Source organism: Pan paniscus, chromosome 8 (assembly GCF_029289425.2).
Source record: "Pan paniscus chromosome 8, NHGRI_mPanPan1-v2.0_pri, whole genome shotgun sequence".
Taxonomy (NCBI): Eukaryota; Metazoa; Chordata; class Mammalia; order Primates; family Hominidae; genus Pan; species Pan paniscus.
Window position 1 is genome coordinate 57,790,760 of NC_073257.2, and position 11,811 is coordinate 57,802,570.

General features: G+C 39.7%; 1 pseudogene; it reads left to right on the forward strand.

Annotated features, from left to right (window-relative positions):
- The first annotated feature begins 4,173 nt into the window (after positions 1–4,173).
- Positions 4,174–5,199, forward strand: LOC100978024 (double homeobox protein A-like; annotated as a pseudogene).
- The last annotated feature ends 6,612 nt before the right edge of the window (positions 5,200–11,811 follow it).

The window sequence follows — 11,811 nt, forward strand, 5'->3', positions numbered from 1 at the left end:
CTCCGTGTATCACTTCGATAACCCACTGAGACTCCTTGGCTGGCTTCTTACCAGTTTTTAAGATCATATAAATTTGTATTTAGCTAGGAATGGATTTTATTAATATAATATATTATAATGACCTAAATTATTATGCCTCGTGATGAAAATATATGCTACATTACAATTTGTAATTGAATAGGATTAAAATTTTATTACAAGAAAAATTCTTATTTTACTTTAGAGAAATTTTCAGCAAATGGAATGTATTCATGACAACACTGAAATTTTTCATGTGCTCCTGCATTGGGATTTCTTTCTAAACATCATGGAAATAAAGAATATGAAGGCACAATCAGTTTTCTTGAAAATAGACCACAATTCATTATCAATATAAAGGTTAGCCTCTGAAAAAACTCCATATTTTTCTAAAAGTATCCTTAAAGTTATCAAACAAGAAATGGGTTATTTGAACAATAAAGAGTTGGAGAATATTTTTGTTGTCAGCTCATAACTATCTCTATACTGTTCTTCCCATTGGAGTTAAGAATTTCTCAACAGTTAGAAAAATTTTTCACATAAATACGCTCACAACTCAGATGACTGTAACACTTTGTTTTGTAAGATTATGTTTCTGAAGAACACATAATTTTTTATTTTTTATTTTTTGTAAGGACTTTTATGTCTTGAGATTAAAACTATGTATCTTTATAATTTGTATGAAAATGTCAACTTGTATTTAGCATTTATTTTTTCTATTTATCTTTCTTGGGGCATAATTTATATTTAATAAAAAGCACAGTTTATAAGTTTAAAGTTTGATTAATTTGAAAAATGTATACATATGTGTAGCCACTACTTTAATTAAGATATAGAACATTTCTAAAACTCCAAAAGCTCTCTTCTTTCTTTCCTCAATTACTGCCTTTTGCCCCAAGAGAAAAACACAGTTCTTGTTTCCACTATCATATAATAGTTTCATCTATTTTAAAACTTCATATAATTCAAATCATGCAATATGTACTCTCTGTGTCTAGCTTCTTTGATTCTGCATGTTTTGGAGATGCCTATACCTTTTTGCAAACATCAGTAGTTGATTTCATTTAATTTCTAAGTAGAAATCCATTTCCATGGTGACTAACAATTTGTGGCCATCTTCTTTATACTCATTGGCCTTTTATATACCTTCTTCAATGAAGTATTGATAGAAATATATTTTCCATTTATTTATTTGGAGTGATTGTTTTCTTCTTATTGAATTGTAAGAGTCCTTCCCATATTCTTGGTACAAGTCCTTTATTAGATATGTGTTTTGGAAATATTTTCTCAAAATCTGTTGCTCATCTTTATTTTCTTAAGAATTTTTTGAAAAAACAAACAGTTCTGTAGACTGGCCATCTGGGTGGTTTTCCAACTGGTCTTACACGAGATTACTCATACAGTTACAGATATCTTACAGCTTGACTGAAACTAAAAGGCCTCAAACAACCCTATTTACATTCTGGAAGTTGGTACTAGCTATTATCTGACATGCCTCTCCTCCTCTAGTAAGCTAGGTTGGACTTCTTCACAACATAGAGGTCTCAATGTTCTAAGAGACTGAAAGCAGACATTGTGATGCCTGTTAAATCCTAGTCTCAGAAATGTTACATCATTTGAGTTGCATATTTTTACCCTTTTTATTGTTCTTTTTTCACTCATGATTTTTCAAGTTCCTTTCTGGTATCATTTCCTTCTGTCTGAAGAAATTTCTTTAGCAAGAGTAGAGGAAGAGTAGGTCTGATGGCAACAAAATATCTTAGTTTTTCTTCATTTGGAAACATATATTTTAAAAATTATAAATTGACAATTTATATTTGTATATACATGAGGTAAAAGGGATGTTATGATTTAAAATACAATGTGGAATAATTAAATCAAGCTAATTAACATATACCCATCAACTCAAATACTTATTTATTTTGTGATGAGAACATTTGAAATGTATTAGCAATTTTGAAATGTACAATACACCATTTTTAACTAAATTCACCATGCTGTGCAGTAGATCTTAAAAAAATCTTATTCCTCCTATCTAACTGAAATTTTGTAACCTTTGACCATCATCTCTCCATTTCTGTCTCCACCACTGGCAGACTCTGTAACCGCCATTCTAATTTGTGTTTCTATCAGTTTGACTTTTTTAGATTCCACATGTAAGTGAGATCATGTGGTATTTGTCTTTCTGTGCCTGGCTTATTTCACTTAGCATAATGTTCTACATTTCCATCTATGTTGCTGCAAATGACAGAATATTCTTCTTTTCGAAGACTGAATGGTATTCCATTGTGTATGTATACCACATTTCTTCATTCACTCATCTGATGATTAACACTTAGGCTGATTTCATAACTTGGCTATTGTGAACAGTTCTGCAATGAATATGAGAGGGCAGACATCTTGTCAACAAACTGATTTCAAATATTTTGGGTAAATAACCAAAAGAGGGATTGCTAGATCATATGGTAAATCTATTTTCAGTTTTTTGAGGAACTGCCATATGGTTTTCCATAATGTCTGTACTAATTTACATTCCCACCAGCAGTATACAAGGATTCCTTTTTCTGTACTTCCTCACCAACACTTGTTATCATTTGTCTTTTTGATCATAGCCATTCTGACAGGTGTAAGATTGTATCTCATTGTGGGTTTAATTTGCATTTTCCTAATGATTCGCAATGTTAAGCATTTTTTTCATATATTCATTGGTCATTTGTAGGTATTCTCGTGATAAAGGTCTATTCAGGTCCCTTACCAAATTTTTAATTGACTTTTAAATTTTTTTGCTATTGGGTTGTTTGAGTTCCTTATGTATTTTGGATATTAACCCACTATCAAATGTATGACTTGCAAATATTTTTTCTCAATCTGTAGGTTGTCTCTTCATACTGATACTTGTTTCCTTTGTTGTGCAGAAGCTTTTTAGTTTGAGGTAATGCCATTCATCTTTTCTTGCCAGTGCTTTGGGGTTTAATACAAAAAATTATTGCCCAGATCAATGTCATGTAGTTTTCCCCATGTGTTTTCTTCAAGTAGTTTTACAATTTCCAGTCTTACATTTAAGACTATAATCCATTTTGAGTTTATTTTCATATATGTGTGAGATAAGGGTTTGATTCATTCTTCTGCATGTGAATATCTAGTTTTTCCAGCACCATTTATTGAAGATACTATGTTTTCCCACTGTGTATTCTTGGCACATTTGTCAAAATTAATTTACTGTGCATGAGTGAGTTCATTTCTGGGCTTTCTAGTCTGTTCCGTTTGTCAGTGTGTCCATTTTTGGTCAGTACCACATTGTCTTATTTGCTATAGCTTTGTGGTAAAGTTTGAAATCAGATAGTGCAATGCCTCCAGCTTTGTTCTTTTGCTCATGATAGTGATGCTTAAGTAAAACCAAAATTATCCTGGGAATATAAAAAATAATATATCTGTTTACATTTTGGTGTGGGATGAGTAGAATCTTGTTTTCAAATTCCTTCTTTGAAAGGCTATTAAGAAGAATAAATCCTCACTTAACAGTTTTCTAATTCCTTGGTGGTATCCTCCGTCCTTTGGTAACATGTAAAAGTAGAGCACACTTTTCTATTTTTATTCCTGCTGCACCCCTCATAAGGTGAAGCACGCATAGAGCACTCCCAGGGTCAGTGTGAGCCCAGCACCAGCTCAGGCTGCCGATGCTCCAGAGTCGGATTCCACCTTCCCCTTAAATGGCAGCCACAGGTAGACGTGCCCATCACAACCAACTCTGTGCGTTCATAATCTCTGTTTATCCTACAAGTGGTTTCTACATGAAAAATGGCACAATGTTTCTCAGAAGACAACTACATAAAAATCAGCATACTTAAATTCACAGCAAATAATCAATCGATGAAAATACTTACCGTAACACTAATTATAGACTATGCCTTCTGAATATATTTGTCATGAATTTGGAGTAAGGAATCCTCATAGGCACTGAACAATTCAAAAAATCCAAAGCTGTTTGTTAGAATACTGGTGCTTTTGGGTAGAAACTCTCATCCATATCCTGGTAAGGTTGAAGTTGCACAGGTGTTTTCATTTGTCAAAACCCAGAAAATCATATGCTTTAGATTTGTGAATTATGTTGTATTATATGCAATCTTTCTTTTTAAAAATGAGCTATAAGCGGTCTCCCAGACAGTAGCTCAGCCTCCAGGACTCTCTTCCAGCATGGCCAAAGACACCTCTTCACACAAGATGGTAGCCACAAATCGCAGGAGCAATCACACCAAATTCACAGAAGATCAATTGAAAATCCTTATCAATACTTTCAATCAAAAACCTTACCCAGATTATGCTACCAAACAAAAACTTGCTTTAGAAATCAATACAGAAAAGTACAGAATCCAGATTTGGTTTCAGAATCAAAGACCTAGGAATGGATTCCAGAAAAGACCAGAACCTGAGACTTTATATTCAAGCCAGAGCCATGGGCAAGATCAACCTGGGGTGGAATTTCAAAGTAGAGAAGCCAGACGGTGTCATACCACCTACAGCGCCTCTCAATTACACACTCTCATCAAGGCATTTATGAAAAATCCATACCCTGGGATTGATTCCAGAGAACAACTTGCTGAAGAAATTGGTGCTCCAGAGTCAAGAGTCCAAATTTGTTTCCAAAAATTGAAGATCTAGATTTCATCTCCAGAGAAAAGGGAACCTGTTATGTCCTTAGAACAAGAAGACCAGGGGCAAGATTTCTGAGGGACTTCAAGGTACAGAAGATACACAAAATGGCACCAACCTTACTAGCACTCTCATTTCTCTAGAGCCAGAACATGGTGAACACAGTCAAGTTCAGTGTATTTGATATTATCAACTTGGGCTCTAAATCTCTCTCACAGTCTTCCTGGAGTCTATCCTTCTGCTGAAAGTGCAAGGTAAGCCTTCTGAAAATGGTAAAGGACTTGGCCGGGTGTGGTGGCTCACGCTTGTAATCTCAGCACTTTGGGAGGCTGAGGCAGGAAGATTGCTTGAGCCCAGGAGTTCAAAACCAGTCTGGGCAGCATAGTAAGACCCTGTCTCTATTATAAAAAACAAAATAAATAAAAAGGACTGTAGGAGACCGAGACAGGTACAGGAGGCACCACACTACCCTATTGACACAGCCTGGATCCAGAGTTCAGCAGACCTTGAGACAATGAAAATAAACTTAGTAATAATCATTTTTCAATCATTGCAGTAATTATTGATTTGGACAAAAATCAGTTGACGTCAAAACCTTAAAGTGACGCTGCTCTGCCTATGGAGTAGCCATTCTTTTATTCCTTTAGTTTCTTAATAAATTTTCTTTCACTTAAAAAAAACCTTATAGTTCGATGAAGAATGAGATATATACCTCATCTTGAAGAATCTTCTCAAACACACTTATTAATTACAAAAGGAAAATCAGTAATTTTGCAGTGAAGAAATATGGCCAACTCCACCTTAACCAAGTGGCTGAAAGTCACTGCACCAGTAATGGCACAAACCAACATGAGATGCTTCCTGATATGATACACTAAAAAGGGCACAGTCTCTTCTGCATATTGCTGACAGCAAGTGGGTAAGCTGAAACTGAAACTAAAAATTAGGCAATGTCAAGCAAACACAAATTCAGGTTGACAGTCTGCAAAGTAACATCCATGTACTCTTCAACAATGGATTGATCCTAGCTCAGGAGGCTGAGGCGGGAGGATTGCTTGAGGCCAGGAGTTCCAGATCAGCCTGGGCAACATGATGAGATCCCATCTCTACAAATATCACTGACTACACTGTGCTCTGCCCAGGGATCAGACCTCGAGTGCTGTCCTTGGAGTACCCAGCACTGGCCGAATGCTCTTCTATGCCCGGTTCATGTAAGGCTGGGGAGCAATGACAATTTTAGTGAATCCACATGCTCTGACTACATTTCATTTCACCAATGAAAGTCATTTTCTAATATTAATTATGCTACTTGAAAGTTACTTGTTTCACTAATGAAAACCCATTTTTGACATTCAATATGTTCATTTGCAAAACATTAAAACAATTTTTTATAAATTTATCTATTGTTATTTTTAAAATTCTGGTTAAATATATGAAACATAAAATTTACCATCTTTTTGTTTTGTTTTGTTTTGTTTTGTTTTGTTTTGTTTGAGACAGAGTCTTATGCTGTTGTCCAGGCTGGAGTGCAGTGGTGCAATCTTGGCTCACTGCAGCCTCCACCTCCTGGGTTCAAGTGATTCTCGTGCCTCAGCCTCCCGAGTAGCTGGGACTACAGGCACACAGCACCATGCCCAGCTAATTTTTGCATTTTTAGTAGAGATGTGGTTATGCCCTGTTGGCCAGGCTGGAAAATGTACCATCTTAATCGTTGTAAGTATAGAGTTTAATAGCATTGAATACATTCACATTGTTGTGCAACCATCACCACCATCTATCTTCAGAACTCTTTTCATCTTGCAAAATGGAAACTCTGTCCCCATTAAATAGTAACTGCCCATTCTCTCCTCCCCCGAACCCCTGGCAATCATCATTCTACTTTCTGTCTATAAAGTTGATGATTTTCACTACTTCATTAAGTGGAATCAGACAATACTTGGCCTTTTGTGATTGTCCCACTTTACTTGGCATAATGTCCTCAAGGTTCATCCCAAGAGGTGTGAGATGAGGCTTTTTCTAGCCCCCTTCTTCCTCCAGATCTAAATAATTTCATGCAGCTTTTAGATGGATTAGAAACATAATTTTACTATGGTAAACACAAAATAGTTTTAAGAGAAAAATGGACCTGATGTCTACCATCAAAAACAACAGCTTAACCAAAAACAATACCAGGATCAAAAGTCAGGGTTTAGGCTGTACCATCTTCATTGTCTGAATTAAAGAAATTCATTCACATTGTGGCACGTATTATAATTTTCTACCTTTTTAATGCTGAATTCCTTCACATGTATATACCACCTTTTTTTATGCACTCATCCTTTGATGAACACTTGAGTTGCTCTATGTTTTGGCTAATTGTGAATAGAGCTGCTATGAACATGGATGTTTGAATATCTCTTTGTGACCCTGCTTTCAATTCATTTGGGGAAATGTCCAGAAGTGGAATGACTGGGTCACGTGGTAATTTAATTTTAATTTTTTGAGGAGCTGCCCTATTGACTTGGAAAATATGAATTTTTGATGGCAATAAGGATAACAGATGAACTTACGTTTGTTGCCCCAGTGTATTAGTCTGTTTTCACACTGCTATACAGAACTACTTGAGACTGGGTAATTTATATGAAGAAAAGAGGTTTAATTGACTCACGGTTCTTCAGGCTTAACAGGAAGCATGACTAGGAGGCCTCAGGAAATTTACAATCATGTGAGAGGAATAGGGGAAGCAAGCACATCTTACTACTGCGGAGCAAGAGAGTGAAGGGGAAAGTGCCACACAATTTCAAACAACCAGGTTTCAGGAGAACTCACTATCACAAGAAGAGCAAGAGGGAAATCAGCCCCCATGATCCAATCACCTCCCACCAGGCCCCTCCCCCAACACATGGGGATTACATTCAAGATGAGATTTCAGTGGGGACACAGAGCCAAGCCGTATCACCCAATGTGTGGCCCTTTCTGATTAAGTACTGCTGACCGCCTCTGGGCTGGGCATTCTAGAGAGCAGGTGAGAGCTGATTATCCCTAGAATGCAAGCATAAACTCATTGCCCTTACATAACATTCCAGCCATTGTACTGAGCTATTACAGCTGTAACTCACAGCCAGATGATGCCCTGGATTCCCAGACAGATCAGGAAGCTCTTTAAGGATAGAGATCAAGTCTAGTATTTCTTTATTTTCCTTTGCTTTGTGATAGTTACTCAGTTAAATGTGTCAGAGAGGTAAGAAAGAGATCTGACTCAGACCGAAAATCCAAATTCTGGTATTGTGTCTTTTCTTTCTCATACAGAGGATTCTTGCACAAGCTGACCATTTCCTTATCCTCGCAACGGCAGAAGTCTCCTACTGAACGAACTGACTGAAGGAGGATTTGTGTGGGATAATACAGCTGAAAGCTCCTGTTCATCTCCCATGTATGGGTATTATCATTTACTGGTTGGTGGTTTTCTGAGGGAGATGGGACTTCTTACTTTTATTTTATTTATTTATTTAAGCAGAGACAGGATCTTGTTGTGTTGCCCAGGCTAGAGTTCAGTGATGCCATTGTGGCTCATGGCAGCATTGAACTCCTGGGCTTGAGCTGTCCTCCCACCTTAGCCTCCTGAATAGCTGAGACTACAGAGCATGCCACCATGCCCAGCAAATTTTTCTACTTTTTGTAGAGATGGGGCCTCACTATGTTGACCAGGCTGTTCTCAAACACCTGGCCTCAAGTGATCCTCTTGCCTTGGCCTCCCAAAGTGTTGGGATTATAGGCATGAGTCACCCACCTGGCCAGGACCTCCTGGTTTCAGGATTTGCATCCAGCTGCTGCTGTCCCCCAAGCACCTGGGCTATTCCTCCATGTAGTGAAAAGTGGGGCACAAGCTCTTCATTGGTCATTTTGCTGCTGCAGAAGTCCTCACCCTGTTCTCTTTTAAGTCTCTCTTCTTTCTCAGGTCTGATCATGCAATTCGATTGGGGTAGGGGAGGGGAGGAGAGGGAAAGGAAGTAGGAGGTCAAGGAGGCAGGTGAAGTTTCCTTTCCTCTTTGAATTTTAAGATGGCTGATCAAACTGCCACCTCCACCTGCCTCTGTTGCTCGGCTTCATCTTACTCTCCAATTAATAATGGTTCTGCTGGGCGCAGTGGCTCATGCCTATAATCCCAGCGCTTCGGGACACTGAGGCGGGAGGATCGCTTGGGGCCAGGAGTTTGAGACCAGTGTGGGCAACATAGTGAGATCTCATCTCTACAAAAAATTAAAAAAGAAAACAGCGGCTGGGCACGGTGGCTCATGCCTATAACGCCAGCACTTTGGGAGGCTGAGGCGGGTGGGTCACGAGGTCAGGAGATTGAGACCATCCTGGCCAACATGGTGAAACCCCGTCTCTACTAAAAATACAAAAATTAGCTGGGTGTGGTGGCATGTGCCTGTAGTTCCAGCTACCCGGGAGGCTGAGCTCGGGAGGCAGAGACTGCTGTGAGCCAAGATGGTGCCACTGCACTCCGGCCCGGTGACAGAGCGGGACTCCTTCTCAAAAAAAAAAAAAAAAGATAAAAGAAAGAAAGAAAAAATAGCCAGGCCTAGTGGCATAGCCTGTAGTCCCAGTTACTTGGGAGGCTGAGGTGCTTGGGAGGCTGAGGTGGGAGGATCGCTTACCGGGAAGTTCAAAGCTGCAGTGAGCCATTATGGCACCACTGCATTCCAGACTGGGCAATAGAATGAGACCCTGTCATTCTCTCTCTCTCTCTCTCTGTCTCACACACACACACACACACACACACACACATACACACACACACACACACACCCCCAACAAAATGATTGTAATCAGTGCTTAAGCTTGTATTAGATCAAATGACAGAAACCTGAACATTTGGCCCTGCAGACTGCAGGCTCACACTGAGGTCTGCTTGCAGGGACTCTGGCTAGGATTTTCTGGAAAGAAAAAAATAAGCCATCTCATTTTTGTTTTTAATTAATGCAGTCACCAGTTTTTCATTCCAAAGTGTCACAAGCCGGAAATCAAAGAAGGTCTTGTATAAATAATAAGAAAAAGAAGTTCTATTAGTAATGGAAAGCATTTTCAAGGAGAGCTCGATAGAGCGCTGATAGTCTCCACGCTCCCTTCAGGTGAAACCTCTCAAAAATCATAACATAAATTATAGATATGTCCAAGGCTTTTTAGGATAAGATATTAAAAGCCTAATTTATTTATTTATTTATTTATTTATTTGAGACGGAGTCTTGCTCTGTCGCCCAGGCTGGAGTGCAGTGGTGTGATCTTGGCTCATTGTAAGCTCCACCTCCAGGGTTCACGCCATTCTCCTGCCTCAGCCTCCCGAGTAGCTGGGACTACAGGCGCCCGCCACCATGCCTGGCTAATTTTTTTTTGTATGTTTTTAGTAGAGACGGGGTTTCACCATGTTAGCCAAGATGGTCTCGATCTCCTGATCTCATGATCCACCAGCCTTGGCCTCCCAAAGTGCTGGGATTACAGGCATGAGCCACCGCGCCTGGCCTTAAAAGCCTCATTTCAATAGTGTCTTAAGTCAAAAGAAAAAAATATGGAAGAGCCTCTTATCTAGGTCATAACACAAATTCTTCTAATTCAGCCAAAATGAATAAAACTTTTAGCTTTTTTCTGATTGGTTTTCATTTTAGATTAGTTACAATTTTGAGAAGGAGTCTGTGAAGGATTATTCTAGGGATTTATTTTTGTTCCCTCATAGTTTCTCTGAAAAACTTGATCAGGGAGGAGGAAAGGGTGATCCTGGTTCATTGGACCTGTCAGATCTGAATCCTCAGCTAGAGAAGGAACAGATTCCCTGCATCTTCTCCAGCAGCTTGCCACAGTGAGTATGAACTATCCCTCATGGGGATGTAGAGCTGTGCGCTCAGTTCCCTTTGGGGCTGGTTGGTTTCCTCTGGGTTTGTTGTATTAAGCCAGCTGAAATGTGCTAGCTGAAGCATGCCGCCTTTAACTCCTGTGCTCACAGTGAAATATCTCTCTAGGACTTGCCAAGACAAGGCAAGCTAATACTCACTTCAAATGGCAACAAGCCATTTGAATAGCATTAGTTGCTATTTCCATTTTTATTCTTCCAGAAGAGGTTTCTTCGCTTACCACCATCCTCAGCTAACAAACCCATGACGTCATTGTGTTTCTCACCTGCGACTCCTCCCTCGCTTTAGCAGATTTGGCAGTAGACTTGAAGCGAAAGCCATCACGTGGCAGGCAGTCCACAAGAGTCCACTGGGATGCCATTGTTTGCTGGGAGTGTTGTGTCTTGATGTACATCATCTTGTGTGCTTATCCCAGTCACCAGAGGAGGTTGGCAAGGAGGGAAACTTTTTTGTTATCCCAACTTTACAGAAGGAGAAGCTGCTGAGGATAGCATGGCTGGCAAATGGCAAGCTGACCTTTGAATGAGGAGAGATTTTCCTACTTCTGGTCTAGGCCTGCTTTCATGAGACGATGTTGCCTCTTAGAAACTGGTGTTAGGAGATGTGAAAGGATGTATGGTTGATATGAAATTAAAAGACCCAGGTTTGCATGCAGCTCTGACCACTTACTACTCATATGACCTGAACATTTGTTGTTTGTTTGAGACAGAGTCTCACTCTGTTGCATAGGCTGGAGTGTGCAGTGGCATGATTATAGCTCACTGCAGCCTCGAACTCCTGGACTCAAGTGATCCTCCTGCCTTAGCCTCCAAGAACTAGGACTACAGGTTCATGCCAAATGCCTGGCTAATTTTAAACTTTTTTTTTTTTTTTTGAGACAGAGTCTCGCTGTGTCACCCAGGCTGGAGTGCAGTGGCGTGATCTTGGCTCACTGCAAGCTCCGCCTCCTGGGTTCACGCCATTCTCCTGCCTCAGCCTCCCGAGTAGCTGGGACTACAGGTGCTCGCCACCACACTCGGCTAATTTTTTGTACTTTTGGTAAAGACGGGGTTTCACCGTGTTAGCCAGGATGCATGGTCTCAATCTCCTGAACTCATGATCCCCCCGCTTTGGCCTCCCCAATTTTTTTTTTTTTTTTTGAGATGAAGTTTCACTCTCGTTGCCCAGGCTGGAGTGCAATGGCGTGATTTCGGCTCACTGCAACCTCTGCCTCCTGGGTTCAAGCAATTCTCCTGCCTCAGCCTCCTGAGGAGCT